Source organism: Mercenaria mercenaria, chromosome 14, assembly GCF_021730395.1.
Source record: "Mercenaria mercenaria strain notata chromosome 14, MADL_Memer_1, whole genome shotgun sequence".
Classification (NCBI taxonomy): domain Eukaryota; kingdom Metazoa; phylum Mollusca; class Bivalvia; order Venerida; family Veneridae; genus Mercenaria; species Mercenaria mercenaria.
In genome coordinates this window covers 75,834,698-75,852,048 of record NC_069374.1, presented here as the reverse complement: position 1 = coordinate 75,852,048, position 17,351 = coordinate 75,834,698, and the positions used below count along the sequence as shown (strand labels likewise).

Here is a 17,351-nt window from a genome sequence, read left to right as displayed (position 1 = left end):
ACGAATTTAATGTATCGTTACAAATCCGCGCGGATATAGTGTAATCTTAATGTAATCGGCGAGTCGAATGTTAATTATAAAACAAATAATTTTCCAGAGGTACTACTTTCAATCAAAACAAGAAGCTGCGTTTAAGTGGCAGGGGACATTTTCTATTTGGGCACGGGTACGTTTTTAAATAAAATAGGACATATGAACTATACAGGCATATGCATGTATTTTTTCATCTGGTTTTATTGATGTGTTAATGTGTATAGAATAAGGATTCTTGGTTTACGAGTGATTATTGTGAATATAATCCTGTGCATGTATCGATGTTCCTAGCTCCATTGTTGAAGGCCGGGGTCTCAAACTTTACTGACGGTAACGGAAGGAAGTCAGACGACTTGGAAACAGTTCATCCTTCCATCCAGCTTCAGCGCATCATTTGCGGAAAAAAGTAAACGGTCATCAGGCATTTTCTTCCACTATTATTTTTTATCTGGCCACATGCTATTTAAATGTATGCATTGTGTTTTGGTCAGTCATTTGCGATAATACGGTTACAGTTCGTGTCAAGATGTGCATTTTTGGGCCCCTTTTTTTGTGTAATAAATTTTGTGTCCTGAGAACCTGCGTTTTACTCGTTTTTATCACAGAAGCAACAGAATCGGCATGACTGAAAATGTACATATAGAAGTGCTATGTGTATGCAAGAACATCATTAATTGCATGTTTTTTCGAAATTGGTTTTTTTATTGATTTTGTTCGACTTGGTATCAGCGCCCAGAGTTGTGGTGTTTCAAAATTACTGTACCTTTTTGCCAATTGATAAAAGATTCGGCCAAATTAAATTTCGGATATATCTTGATTTTGCGCAGTTTTAGGTTGTTTAGAAACTCTAGATTGATATTTTAACTTTCTGGGGACTTAAACGCTAAAATGACGGCACTGCAGCTTCAATTAATAGTTCGGGGCGGGACACTCAGGATTTGAAGTCAATCATTTGCACAGACGATTTTTCAAATTCTACCACTATTAATCGTGTAATATTCACCGTTTTTTAATTATTCTTCAACCCACGTTAACTGTTCCATCAATAAGTCATTTTGTAGTGTACAACATTTTTACATCTATAAACCTGTTCTAGCTTACAAACGACCCAAAAAAAAACCTACAGGTTATCTTACTCATTCGTCAATAAACAAAAAAAATCTTTGGATTTAAAATAGATGTAACTGACGCAGATGTACACATTGTGACAGTATTATTGAAAGTGATACATTTACGAGTACAAATACAGGGTAAACTTTTAAATATTTTCGGTGGAAATGCACGTATAGTGAACGTTATTTATTTTTATACATGGTAAAGGTTGTACAGTACAATATGTCGTGTCAAAACGCTCAACTTGTTTTCGAAACGCGATGAACAGTCATAAATTTGACTATCAGAAGTTATATGTGACCCAGTTTTTCATCAAAATGTTGCTCTTCTTTTCATTCTACTGAACATTCTATGGAAGACTTATATGCCGTATTGGACTTAGTGCGTGTAACATGGTTATGACTGACTAAGGTGACATAGTGGCCATTCATAAAATATGATACGTTATAGGCGCCACGGTTTGAATGACAATGTCACTGTTAAATTCTAAAGTAACTTTCTTAGAGAACTGAATGTTCTCGTGTTCATGTGTTGGATGTTGAAGTTTAGTTTTTGCAATTTTATATTTCACTGTTTTATATGTTACGTAACCTTTCTGTATAATCTTAACACTACCAAAAATTATTCAAGCTTTAATTTTTAACAGGTTTTGTATTCTAATTTATTGTAAATATATAATTTTTATGACAACCTTTTACGGAAAACAACATATATGCAATCATTATTATTTCCTCCCTTTATTACTATATATAAAATTTTGATAAAGACTAAGTACCGGCTGCAAGTTTTTATATGGAAACGTAATTTGATTAATTCTGGCATATATATTGTATTTGCTAAATAATTTAGAGCATAAATATTATAACAATTATATTAACTTTTTTTAATGTTCATTTATCTTAGTTAATGATTAATGTTTCTTTCCTTCATATATATATAACAAATGTGTGCCTTTATCGTGGCTTTATGAATTTTAAAATGAATCTCTGCTGGATTTTACCTTTTAAAACTTTTGTATTTGAATCTTCAATAATTAACTGTTATTTCCACTTTTTTGTATATTATTTATGGCCGAGTCTCTGTGGGAAATTCAGGTAGCATTTGCATCCAGTTAATTATTGTTGAGTTTATTTAATATGTGTATTATATTAATTATAACGTCTACAAACTTTTACATTGAAAAAATAGAATATTAATGTATACGATTATTTAACTTCTATAGACGTATTATTTTATGATGCATTTTAAATTTATAAACCATTTATGGCGTCTCTTTACGTCGACGTACTTTTGGCGCCGTCAACGTCATTTCCGCATTTTCACGTATCATTGTGTTTGTTTATTGTCAATTTTAATATGCTTGCCTCTGGTTAAAGCACTCTTACGCTAGAATGACGTCTCATTATCGTGCGGTGACGTCAAAGGTTTTGTTTACGACCAAGATAAGAGCGCTTCTATATTTTATTACTGTTTTAGTTGAAGGGCATATAAGAATCGATATAATTTATAGCACAGAACGTGTTTTAACACTATTTATGGCTCTTCAGGTGGTGTTACGTCGTCAAATAATTTCCTTGGGCTACGCCCTTAGTGAATTTTATTACGCCCCGAGTATAACACCACTATTCGTGCATAAATTGTTTGTTAAAGGCACTCTTTTGCTATAAATTTTTCTTAACTGAAAAGAAGACTTATTCTAAGAGATAATGTTTCTGATCCCAAAAACTGTGTTGGTTTATGAAGTTTCAACATTTTATGTTATTTTTAGTTAACAGGTTTACATAAGTTATTGATTGAAAAGACAAAACAATCCACATTAAAGGACGGCATATTTCCAATGTTTTCGGGCTTCTTACAATTGATTAATTTTTATTTTTACAGACTTTTGTTTGTATTTATTTTGCTGCGATTTTTTAATCCACTGTTATTAGGATGAGTTATCATGATTGTTCCTTTTATGAAATATGTTTAAATATTTATTTAGAAATGTAGTTGATACTACATGTTTTTTTGTGTATTTAACGTTTCAGAAGCCTTGGGATATGTTGGTGTCCTCGACCTTATGTCTCGGTCACAAAACAATCCCGCGGCTTCTGCAGACGTTAATACACTGAACAAACGTGTTATTGTCGCTATTCTTGCATAAAAATATATTTCACGACGATTTATGTATTGTTTCATACGTGATGACTTGCTCGATTCCGGTACATTTTTTTTTTACCATTCCAGTTGTTCTTGGAATCGGTAAACATGTTTTTAAATTTCAGTATCCTGGGCCCGGAAAATGAACATCACTATCAAAAACACATCCTGAAGGGTTTTTAAAGCGATGTTTTTATCTCTCATTATTACAAACATAGAGTTTACCAATAATTGTTCAATCATTTCACTATTTGGTGGACTCGATCACAATTGCATGAATAATATACTTTTCTTTTGAGTTACATTGAGTACGGCACGCCAGTTGGGTACGGTAATGAGTACGGAACTCAGTGTCAAGTTGTCCAAGCTGTTTATATAAATTCTTCCGAGAAATTAGATATAAACATTATGACTGAACTTCAAAAAATCCATACAACATGATACCTACAGACAAAGGCATCGCACAGGTAACACGCGGTTCTTTAACAATCACGGTTGTCTACAAAAATCGAATGACGACCAGAGTTCTAAAAGGGAAGTCAACAAGGGAAGAAACGAGTACGTACATTGTTAGGGGCCAGCGCATTTGGAGTTAGATAATGATACAGTAAAACATTCTATGGTTTAGATTCATCTTATGCTTCATGAAAGGAGGTTTTTATGAAAGAAAAAAAGACGCAGATACCAGATGTCAATCTGCGCAGAATTACTTATACGTCCCTGGGAAAGCATTTTCAAAAATAAAATTCGGGTATTTAACAGCACGTTGAATTGCCTTGTTTGCACCACGGTTTTTCTCACCGTTAATACATAGGCGGATCCAGCGATATAAAAAAAAGTAGTTTTTATGAAGAATTAAACTTTTTGTGTTGGAATAAATTATAAATATGAATTATGCAGCGAGTATACACTGGACACGGATTAAACTCTGCATTATGTTTGGTGTTTTGATTATTTATTCACATATTTGTAAAGGGGATAATTAAGGCTTATTAATAACGGAGCTGCGCGTATTTTCAAATAGATATATTTTTAATTCCTATGTACTTTAATCTATCATCTGGTTCTAATAAATCAACCAATAGAGAAAGGTAGAAACACATTAACTTTATATAAGATGCCTACGGGCGACATGTCGTGTTTGACCGCTAGCTGTCAAAAGGACTGGAAGCGCTAAAACATCTAAGTACACACAAAAATCCTAAATTACAGTAGAGATTGATCATACATTTGTTATACTTCTCATTATTCTTTACGTGTTTTATCTATCCAATCGCGAACGTTCATTTGCAACACGTGACCGTAAATATATATTTCTGTTTTGGATGCACGTGCGTAACAAACATTCTGTATTTTCTGTATTTGGACGCACGGTGCGCGTACAAAAAATCCTGTATTTTCTGTATTTGGATGGTTCTACAGTGCCCGTGTTAATCATACGATAAAGCCCGAAACGCGTGAAAATGTTCCGAATGCCACATTCGGATGAAGGGGTTTGGCCCCCCGGGCTATATATACAGTGTTTGATTATGCGCTTTTGGAAATCTTGTATTTAATTTGAGGGTTTTTTTTTTCTTTCTTTTTGTTTACAACACACTAATAAATTATTCAAGGGATAACAATGCTATATGATTATGAGATTTTAAATACGTTTGTTAATAATCAAAAAACTTAAAGATACTGTAAAAAGGATCATCAGATGTTGCCCAATATTTGAAAAGTCGATAATATTAAATGAAGCCGTTACGGACAAACCTAGAAATTGGTATCAGCCATGATGTATGAATAGCTACTTCAGCAATTTATATTTTAGGGTTAAGAAACAAAAAATCGGAGAAGATTATGAATGACTTCGGACGGGGCGGTTCAGCATCAAACATGTCTGATCTATAACCTCAGTTTTCGCGGTTCTTCACCAGACTTGCTGACAATGTTTGTGGGCAATAACATTTCAGATTTTAGCCAATTGTACCACGCACTCTTTGATTTTTATAGTCCTTGAATTTTACTCGAAAAAACAGGGAACTTAGGCCTTGTCGTCTTACAAGTCGAACAGTTATCATCGTTTCTTCACCAAAACTTGCTGACAATGTCGGTGGGCATAATTATCTCAGCCAAGTTTTATTACCACCCAAATCGCCAATGGCCTGGTTGTAGGGAGGTTGCACCATATACTTTTTTAATGATGATACGTAGAAAAAAAAACATTAATGAATTAGTATATTACGTATTGAAGTGATATAATATAGAATTAAAAAGGTTATTTAAGGTCTAACATTGTTTCTGTATAATTATATATTTTGCACTCATATCAAGCTGGGAAAAACTAGAAACAGGCAGGGTATACAATATTCAGTGAAACTTTTTTATTTAAAAACTTTTAATTATAGTATAGATAAAATAGTTATAGAATCAAAAGGTTATTTACATTGTTACTGTACAATACGGAGATTATTTTGACTCGTACCCAGCTGAGAAAACTATAGTGAACTCGCTCGCGGCTCGTTCCAAGTGGTTTTCTCAGCTGGAGTTCTGTCCAAATATGTCTCGTATTGTAACAGAACAATGTTAAATACCTAATAATTTTGAAGCAAGATGCATGTTTGTACTGTTTAAATTGGTGGTGCTTAATTTTATTTTAAAACGAAACAGATACAAAAAAGTTACATTGCAGTATCATAACAAATGGGTCTCTAAAATACGTTATATAAATGATACTAATGTTATTTTAACTGGCATCAGTCTCAAAGTATAATGCATATTCAACATGCGCAATAATGCCTAATATACCAGGTTGACGCCAAAACATATAATGGATACTGTTTGACACGAATATATCCTGTCCAATAGAAGATCTAAGTGCGATTACTCGCCTTTGACGTCTTTGTTTGTGTTTTATCTTATTTAGGATAACAGTACATTTGTATCAAATAGTACATTATTGACTCGATAGCTTCGGACAATATCTCTTTTAGTATATTGTATAAATATTTTAGTAAAAAAGTTGAATTGTTAGTTAAATAGTTCTGATACTACGATTCATGGTGGTTGAAACTATCTTCATGCAGTTAAATCGAATAAATATAATGAAATTAACGCATAATGTATGACTTATAATCACTCTTTTGTAATAAACTCGTATCAGCGTGTTGTCATGTATTTGGGAAAAGAATTGTAATTGTTTTGAATGAAAATTTGCGATTAAGGCATGTAAAAATATCTGACCTTCTATATATTGACTATAAGTATCTTTTTTAAGTGTGGACCCTTTTCATTGAGTGGTAAGGTTGATTCTTATAAAACCAAGTCACCTTATTTATGTGCGTCGTGCCCCCATTGTTTATGCTATTGAATTGTTAAATTCAAAACTTTTATTTTCTGTACTTAAGTCGAAACTTAAAGAAAAACGTTTGAAAGAAATATACATCTGACCTAATGGCAATGAGAAAACTTTATTAGATAGTTGGGCGGTATTGGTGAAAATATTTGCCCAACGGTCCGAAAAGGTTATTCAATAAGTGCGTAGTTTAAAGTATAAACGTAAAACCAAGTATTTGTTTTTTAGTGTGACACTAACAAGTTACACTATCGAACCGGATTTTCTTAATAAATTAGAAGGTTCATACGTTTTATGGGGGGGGGGGGGGGGGGGGTGTCGGGGCGCTTGATGATTTTATTCTCAGACGCTTATAGAATTTTAATCACTTTACACAATGAATTAAAGGGGGGGGGGGTTGCGGCGGCTTGAATGATTTTCTTCTCAGACGCTTATAGAATTTTAATCACATTACACAATGAAATTAAAAAAGATCGCTATGAGCCGTAGTGAGTTAAAACGTATCATATGGAGTGACGCAGTTTTCTGTTGTTGGCTTTAAAACCAAGGGAATTTTCCAGTAATGGAGGTTCAATAATACATCTTTCATTTTTCCTTCAGCTTTGTTTAAACAAAAACTTCAAAGTTATTTGACAACAGAATGTAAAATTTAAAATTTGAAAAGTGGGCCCCGTTGAAACCACTTGAGCTATATTACTCATCCCAAAGGGGGCGTACCCCAGGCGGGCCGAAATCATGACTCCCAACTTACACTCATCATTTTTTGGGTTTAACCCCGCACCGGCACCTTTTTTGCTATAGGGCGATTTTTTCAGCTTTGTGGTGGAGAAAGACCTAAATTTTCCCTCTGCGTTTTTTTTTCATCTGGGGGGGTTTTACCGGTAAAAAACACAACCCTTCCGCCCCGAAAGAAAGCTCGATGGTTCCCGGGATGATTTATTAAACCCCCCAAGTGAAGTTAAAAACCGGGCTCGGAGAGGGGAAATTTTGATTCGACGCAGCGACGCCCCTCTGCAACATCTGGATCCGCAGATGTGTTTCACTATGCAAAATATATTATAGCTTGATGATTTTAACTTTAATATTTTTTGCATTTTAAGCATTTCATGTTTATTGAACAAACAAGAAAAAATTTCTGCATTTCCGAGTCAAAGGGGTTTTGTACGCAAATTTTAAAAATGTTAAATGTGGCGATTCTAGCTTAAATATTCCCGCATTATAAGCACCTAGATGGAAGCCGGACGGGCAACGCAAAAACAATATGCCCCGGTAAAAAGGTTTCCCAAAACTGGGGCGAAGTTTCCATCCCCACCCCTTTGTTATACAAAGCAATCATGATTTCAACCCCTAGTTTTTTTGAAATAAAAAGAGAAATATTTTAAATGCTGGTTTAACAGGTTACGTTCTTTTGTAGCCTCTATTTTTAAAAATTTTATAAAAGTTTCGTTGTCCAGTGTTCTTAGTATTTTTGGGGCAAAAATAGCTAAAAATGGAAATAATCGAATTTCTACAACCAAAATTTTTGTTTCTTGTACGACATTTCGTATAGCGTTCTGGGCATTTTAAGTTTCAATTCGGGGTGTACCATTGGGGGTTCAAATTAGGTATGGAAAAAATTGATGAAAACAAAAGAAAGGGGCAGAAAGCGATATCCACTTTTAAAAAAATTCAGCTTTATTGGTACAATAATTTTAAAAAAATCGGACGAAAACATAACAAGTAAAAAAAACCAGTGCGCCATTGATATCTTTTAAGGTGGTTTTGCGGGGGTTCCTCAAAAAATTTTGAAGTATGAGATATAAGACGATATTAGGTCGTATGTACTTAAATATCCGTTTTCATTTGAAGAAAAACAAAAAATCGTTCCCGGCCCCTATTTTTTTTTGAAGGGCGCCCCTAGCGGCAAATGTTTTTTTCAAGGGAAACGCCTTTTACGTAATAATCTCATTAAAATTAAGTTATTACTTTTTTAAAATCAGGAAGTAGCAAAATTCAATTTATTTTTTAACTTTGGTTCGTAAATTTATTTCATTTGGAAAATGCTTGAAAAAAGTATCCTATAGGGGGAAAAAAAAACGAAAATATTTAATGTATTTCATGGCCTTTTTGGCCGAAATAAAAAAAAACGGAACGGTAAAATTTCTTGATTTTTAAATTATTCTTCTTTAATCATTTCTAAACAAGAAAATAAAATAAAAATAGGGGCCCAGGCAGATTTTTTGCAAATTTACTTTTTATTTTTTTTTGGGTAATGTAAATTTTGTGACGTTGATAACCATGACGGCGTTAACGCGCGCAAAACCTGATTTCTTTAAAGTCTTTCTTGATAAAAACGGCCCTTCGAGTTCACAAAAATTTTTATAATTTTTTTAAATTTGAAAATATGACATGATTACATGTTGCGATTTTGCAGTAAAAGTATATTACAGTAATAATATCAGAGTCAGTTAAAGCTACTTGCCCACTTTTGGGTTTTTTAAACATGTTCATGTTCGCCAAGTTTGGCAAAAAAAGTGTTATTCGCGCAAAAAAGTACTAAAATACTGAATAGGGTATAATGGGTTGAATTTTTTTATGAAAATTTTTTAATCTTGCATAACCCGCGATTGGCTCCGTATTTAAAGGTTTAGAAGGTTTTTGGGGGGGGGGCGGGGCGGGGGTTTTAAAAAAAAAATCTTATCAGTTTATCCGCTATGAATTAAAACGGAGTTGTCAAAATGGGTTTTTTTTAATTATTCCCCACAAGAAAATAAAAAAAAAGGTGATTGCAAATTTACTTTGACCGCGCCATGTGAAAAACCAACACGTGGCTTTGCGACAAGCAGGGACCCAGACGACCTCGCACCCCCACAGCCCCTTGTGAAGAGTCCATCCGTTCGATTAAAACCCATTGAAATTTTAGAGAAACTGTTAGCAAACAGCATGGTCCTGACAGACTGGCGGAGCAAAACCTTTGTGGTTTTCTCATGGCGCGGTCATTTTACCTTTTGTATGAAATGTTTAAGTGCAAAATGAACGACTTTCCCTTTTCAAGTGATAGCTAACAAAAAATACAAGATACAAAATGTGATGAAACTGTTTTCCAGACAAAAATGAAATACATTTTAAGGGAAAAAGAACTTTTGAGCATGTAAAACATCAATATGTTTTTTTTTTTGTTAGATATGTAACTTTATTTAGGGGTTTTGATTTTCATTATAATTTCTAATAGTGTATTATATTTTTTGCTTTTTAAACCTTTTTGAATTTTAAAATAAATAAATCATGGAATCTTAAGCAAGATAAATAAAGGATAACCCTCTTACGGTAAAAATGACTCGCTGGAACCGTTACTTGAATAAAGCCTTTTTTGGTGCCGCTTAATGCATAAATTTTATAACGCAACGTAATCACAAGAAAAACCTAGGGGGGAAACATTTGCTTTAAAAGGCAAAACAAAAATAAATCTAACCATTTCGTTTCCCAAACATTCAAAAAATAAATAAAAAAGATATCGACCAGCGAAATTTTAGGATGGAAAGGGAAGAAGGGTGGTTAACCCAGGCGCCTTGCAAAAGGTGAAGGCATGCGTTCTTTGTCCAGACCCGCTGTTTCCGTCAGTGTTTTCAAGGAAACGCACATTCGACATGTTCACTGTTTTACATAAAAAAGTTTCGATATAAATTTTGGGGGCAAATTTGGGGCATTCTATTTGAGAAAGGTTTTTTTTTTCCAAAACCGAAGTAGGAACCGGGTGAAGTAAATAAAAAAGTAAACCCCTGGGTTTATCTCGGCTTTCTTTTTTTGGGGTTTTAAAAAATTTTTAAAAAACGGTAAAACAAGAAATAAATAAAACCAAACCCTTTACATGTACTTTGAAAAAGTTTTTCGCCAGAATGCGAAAACAAAAAATTTGACTGGTATTTTGTGTAAAATGCATTTTGACCAGAGCGAAAAAATTCGAATTTTTTCAGGGCTGCAATCACTGCAGACCTGGAACGCCTGAATAAAAATGACCCCGGATATACCGGGTTCAACAATTGAATGAAAATAAACTTTTAAAGTATAATTTTGTACCAGTAATACTAACCTTAAAAACCCTTTTTCGGTATAAAAACATATTATAACAAAATCATGTGTCTACAAAATTGCGTATTTTTTTGCGTGCGTCCCATTGATAATCAGTTTTCAGGAATGCGCAGAAGCCGCCCACATGACAACGCAAGAACAAAATTTACTTAAAGAATTCCGTGACACGAGCGCAAAGTGAAAAAAGTTACGATTGCAAGCCAAATGGGGATTTTAATTTTGGGTTTTGAAGCGCCTTTTCAGATTTTTCTGTTGATTTATTTCACAGTTTTGCAACATAGATCACAAATTATCATAATTAAAATGATTATAGTGAAGTTCAAGCAACCACCGACTGGGCTATTCCTTAAGAATTCTGTAATCATTGCGTTGGGGATCCGCGGCTAAAAATTCCAGAATTGATTTTAAAGGAATTCTCCTGCATTCATTACTCTAAACTGTTTCAAAAATGGAAAAAACAATTTAGCAGATGCGTATTGGTTTCACGCAAAACAATTACGACGCCTATGGCAAGCCAAAATTTCCAAAAATTCGTGCCCCCTTTACGGCGAAAAACTAAAAATTAAAGATCGATAAAAACTAGGTTTTTCGAACGTAAAACTAGGTTTTCAAAAAAGCCATATTTTCGAATGAAAACATCAAAAACCGGGGGTAAACCAAGTTTACGCTCGGAACCCATTTTTAAAGTTCGTTTTAAAAAGGTTTTTTTCGATTGAAAATTTTAAATTTGGTCGTTACCATGTTTACGACCAAAACGGGTTTACGAACGTGAACCTATGTTTTCGAGCGAAACTATGGGTTTTCGATGTTTTTTTCTTTTTTTCGCTCGAAAAATGGTTTGTACTTGAAAAACCGGTTTTTCAACGTAAAACTACGTTCACGCTCGTAAACCCAAATTTACGTCGTAAAAAAGGTTCACGCTCGAAAAAAATTTGGGTTTTGGGCCGTAAACTAGGTTCACGGTCGAAACGGGTTATGTCCCCTAAAAAAGTTCTGGGCCAAAAACCCATTTCACGCCCGAAATCTTATTGTTCTAAAACCTAATAATGACCGTAAACCAGGTTTACGTTTGTAACAGGTTTCTCGATTGAACTATGATTTCGGCGTTTCCTATGTTTACATCGTTATCCTTGTTTACGCTCGTAAACCCCGGGTTTACGCCCCTTAAACCATGTTTTCAACGGAACCTTTGTTTACGACCGTGAACTGGGTTTTACAATCATGAAACCTATATTTACGAGCGTGAACTATGTTCACGGCGTTATCCTATTTTTTTTCGCTCAAAAATTGTAGGTTAGTATTGGGAAAAACTAGTTTTCCCGTTCGAAAAACCTAGTTTATACGATCGTAATCCTAGTTTTTAGACCATGAACTAGGGTTCACGAAATTATTGACAATTGGCTTGCCATATAGTTACAAATCGATAAACACAGTTTTACGAAGGTAAAACTGTAGTTCACGGCCGTAAACATAGGTTCACGCTCGTAAATAAATGGTTCACGGACCGTAAACATAGGTTACGGCCGAAATTTATATTTGATTTCATAACCCATAGTATATTAATCGTAAAACCTGGTTTACGTTCGAAAAAACTAGGATTCTCGTTGAACTATGAATTTCGGTCGTTATCCTATGTTTACGACCGTAAACTGGGTTTACGAACGTGAACCTATGTTTACGAGCGTGAACTATGGTTTACGATGTTATCCTATGTTTTCGCTCGAAACAATAGGTAGTATTTGAAAAACCAGGTTTTACGTTTGAAAAAACCGGGTTTATCGAACGTTAAACCCAAGTTCACGTTGTAAACATAGGTTCACGCTCAAAAATTTATAGGTCAGGTCCGTAAACTAATGGTTCACGGTCGTAAACATAGTTCACGTCCGAAAAACAAGGTTCATGGCCGTAAACCCAGTTCACGGCCCGAAATTCTTTATTGATTCTATAATCCTAATATATCGACCGTAAACCATGGTTTATTTTTTGATAAACTAGGTTTCTCGATTGAACTATGTGTTTCGGTCGTTATCCTATGTTTACGATCGTTATCCTATGTTTACGCTTGTAAACCCCGGCTCACGCTCGTAAACCATAGTTTACGAACGTGAACCTATGTTTACGACCGTGAACTGGGGTTTACAATCGTGAACCTACATTTACGGGCGTGAACTATGGTTCAGGCGTTATCCTACGTTTTCGCTCGAAAATATAGGTTAAGTTTTTCGAAAAACCTAGTTTACTTTTCGAAAAGCTAGTTTATCGATCGTTAATCCTATTTTTTTTCGACGTGAACTAGGGTTCACTTTAATTATTGGAAAATTTGGGCTTCCCTAGAGGGCCGTATTCAGAAATCCATGTGAATGTAGACTCTGTTCTTGCAGACAGCTAGTCTTATATAATTTGAAACAGGCTAAAATTTTAATACCCTTACAGAAACGGCAAGGGTGTCCGTGGTCATCATTTTTAAATGACATTTTACATAAAAATATAAACTAAATAAATTTGCGTCTTTAAGGAAATTGTTTTAACTGACATTGAAATATATTTTTAGATGATATAAATTAACACTGTAAATAATGTGAATCTATTTAGAAAATATTTCATTTTTATGTACTTTCATCATCCTGTATATACAAAAATGTATCTTTAAAGGACATAATGAACAAAACGTTTGTGTGACGTTAATACCATAAATGACGTATCAACGTCACAATATTTACATTACCAAAACAAATAAAAAGTAAATTTACAAAACATCTGCCGTGAAGACCCCCTATTTTTATTTTATTTTCTTGTTCAGAAATGATTAAAGAAGAATATATTTAAAAACAAGAACTTTGACCGTTCCGTTTATTTTATTTCGGCCTAAACGGCTATGAAACACACTGAATATTTTCGCCATTTTTTCCCCACCCCCTTTCTACGGATATCTCTTTATTTAAGCATTTTCAAATGAAATAATTTACAAAATGCAACATGTTAAACAATAAAATTGAATTTAGCTATATTCCTGAGTTTGAAAAAAATGTAATAAAATTAATTCTAATGCGATTATTACAGAAAAACGGCATTTTCCCTTGAAAAATACATATGCCGCTAGGTGGCGCTCTTCAAAGATATGTGGACTCGGAACGATTTTCTTCTTTTCTCCAAATGAAAGACAGGAGATGTTAGTACATACTGACCTAATATCAGTCTTATATCTCATCTTTCGAAATTTTCGTAGGAACCCCGCGAACCACCTTAAATAGGACATGTGATAAAAGTCGATGTACCTTAACACCACAAAACATTGTAAAAAATAATGAATTAGTTTTATAACATCAGTACCATTTCCGTAATAAACAACTTCTACGATGATGCGTTTTTTAGTTATAGAAGTTTAAAAAAGGATTTGTCTTGTGCAGTTATATCTATCATTCAGTGTATTTAGCTCCGACAATGAAACCATTGATTTTTATAGAATCCAGCTATTTATTTGTTTTTTGGTCCTCCCGCTTAGACCCAAATAGGGAGAACGCAGATCTAGGTATCGCGGAGTCGTGAGTTTAGAATTGTTGCGAGGCGTGTGCTCTCCGTGACGATCTGATAAAAATGCACTGTACCTGAAATCATTGTCCTGCACCTCTGGTTATGTGGGGAAGTTGGCAAGTACTTGCGGAGATTAGGTTTGTAAATCAATGAACAAACCCGGGTTTGGTTAACTGTTTTGTCATTACATAACTGAAACACTGTTTCTATGGCGCTAAGCTCAAAACAAACCAACGAACAAACTTACGTTTAAACTGAAAATGACAATTTATTTATTTTATCCATCGGGAAATTTTTGAACTTTAAATGACACATTTAAAAGAAATCAAAGGCAAAATCGGTCGTACACTGACTGTAGCACATATAAAGAATTTGATACAAATGCTTATGTTACTTACGGGAAAATAAAGGCTTAACTTTGAGTTTGTTAAATATAAGTTATTGCCTTGCGTCTTAAAACTTTTCTCATGTTGGCAAAATATGTATTCAATATCACCCTCGCTTGTCTGCGTTTTCAATATATTCGTCTGCTCAATTGTAGGAGTCTATTTTTATATTACTTACGCAATTTATGAATAAAATGCATTTACTTGCGAGATTATATTGTTGAAAAACATATAGTAAATTACATTTTAAATGTATAACATTCTTAGTGTTTTAAAATGAAATGGCTAAATGTTTAAACATTTTTACTTTTGATACAATAAAGGCATTTTATAACACAATCAAGAAGAAATGATATACAAATAAAGCATTAAATACTGATTACACTGTCATATTAAGGGGATAAATTGGTCAGTTTGCGAAATGTAGGAGAGGCTTTAAAAATGAGCCAACGAATCAACTTCCCTAAACTTGACGAGAAGTTCCATAACATACGAGAAGTGTAGGTAACACTGCGATTGTGTTAGTATATATATCCTCTGTAAATGATCATTACAAATTAGTATTCTATATAAATACACATTACAAGAAGTGTCCATCTCTGTCCTACTAATTTTAACTAAAAGGTATACACAGTAACTCTATATCATATTCAGAGAAGTTGCTATATTTCGTAGTCTGCAGTTTCTAGCTTCTGATACCTGTCCAAAAGAAAAAAAAATCTTATTATATCATAAACCATGATCAACATGTATGAATTTCAAACTGCATGCAAATGTAAACAATGTTCTTCAGATTTTTTTACGAGAAAATACTTACATGAAGTTCAAACAGCAGATGATATATGTCCATATTCGTGTTCTGGAGCTAGAATTATATATTTATAAAAAATAAGTCTTTCTCATTTCAAACGATATAGGTATAATGAATAACTTAATTAGTGTGTCAACAGAATCTTGGGAAAAGAAAACAACTAAAGAATGGTGCGATCCGATACATTACAAAAACATAAAAACTATTTTTATCCTTCTTTTAAGTAAATGTTAAAATTCATTATAGATTTTGATCTAAAACAGCACGCCTGCTTTCTGCCATCTTTAGAAATCATTATACAAGGAAAAATATAAATATAAAACAAACATAAAACGATTATTTACCAAACAATATTATCAAGAAGCTTAAACATGCTTAAAACGAACATACCTTGAATTGATTTTATTTTCTCATATTCACTTGCCTGTGGAATGCCGGTACTGTTGGAATCTGAAATTACGTAGATATTTAGTTATTTTAAAACATCAACAGTGTTGACATGACCATAACAATGTACTTTACATGACTAATTGATAATGTGAGTAAATTTTATCATATTCCTTCTCTTATCCACATTATAATTTGAAAGCTTTAAATAATTATAATCAAATTTGTACAAATGTAGAACTCGACTTTCAAGTAGAGGTGTGGAAAAATAACTATTTACTTAAACGAAATTTTTATATAAAAATATGGGCGAAACATTTTAATCACACGTTTTGTCAAAGTGAGGGCAATCTTGAAATCACGTCAATGAATCTGTCTTTTTTATGAATATGTATGAGCAGCGATACAGTAATACATTAACAGAAATTTGATTTCTTATAATACCATGCTTGGTTATATATTTTTGTTAATAGTATGTATATTCGTTCCTTTGTACTTGAATGAGATATGTGCGTCAAGGGAGGAAATACAAACTACGTATGTCAGGTTAAGATATACCTTGAAAGTGAATGGAGATAAAAAGTTCTTTAATCACTAAATAACAATTTTTAGAAATCAATATTACGCGACCAGGCCATTTGTTATGTATTGTAAGATTACGTATTTAGTACTGATATAATTACGTTATTTTCATTCAATCTCGACCTTCATCTCAAACTGAGAGCGCAGAACAACGGTTCGCAATGTCGTGAGATCGATCCCTAGGTGAAGCGCATGTTCTCTGTGATGATTTAATAAAAACACATAATGTCTGAAACCATTCGTCGTAAACATCTGGTTTATATAGGGGAACTGGGCAGGTAATGGCGGCGAACAGGTTTGTACTGGTACAGATCAAGGAACGCCGGTCAAGGTTAACTGACCGCCATTATATTACAGAAGAACTGTTGAAAAAACGGCAATTAACGCAAAGCAAACAAACAAGCATATTGCTTGAATCTGCACATAAAATTGTCACAATATAGAGCATGACCGTAAGTCATGAAAAGTTGTCACCGTGTGTCCCTAGATCAATACAAAAGAGCTTACTCACCACGGGGTGTAAGCATGACATTGCAGTAAACAGCATGTTGCTCAGCAGACGTATGTTCTGTAATGATATGTTACATATTTAAATAAAACATATAAACATTACTCTCCCTTGGCGTACTGTGTCGCGATAAGGTACGAATTTCCAAATGTTGGTAAAAATGTTGGTTTCCTAACTTAATACAAGTGGATGTTAAAATATTTTATATAAAACCAGTTTACTTTGTAATTCCGTGGCCGAGTGGTTAAAGGGCAAGGAAAGCCTGACAATACGTTAATTTCATATAAAAGCCATCCCCAAGCCGCCTTTCATAACGCTGAAAACATTTTTAAAACCGGAACACTTGAAAAAGATATGGCAGTTTGAAATTTAAGAAAATTGCTGATTATGGGAGCAGCCATTTTGTGTGTTTATGACGTCTTTTACACACTGTCGAATCCTTTTTTTAGCAAA

The 17,351-nt window shown here is 33.7% G+C and overlaps 1 long non-coding RNA gene across 1 annotated transcript; it reads right to left on the bottom strand.

Moving 5' to 3' along the window:
• Nucleotides 1–14,577: 14,577 nt before the first annotated feature.
• On the bottom strand, nt 14,578–15,891 carry LOC128548606 (uncharacterized). The gene is made up of 3 exons (XR_008367189.1): nt 15,812–15,891; nt 15,428–15,475; nt 14,578–15,309 (listed from the first exon to the last, which is right to left on the bottom strand). It is a non-coding gene; the product is annotated as an uncharacterized LOC128548606 (long non-coding RNA).
• Between the last annotated feature and the right edge of the window lie 1,460 nt (nt 15,892–17,351).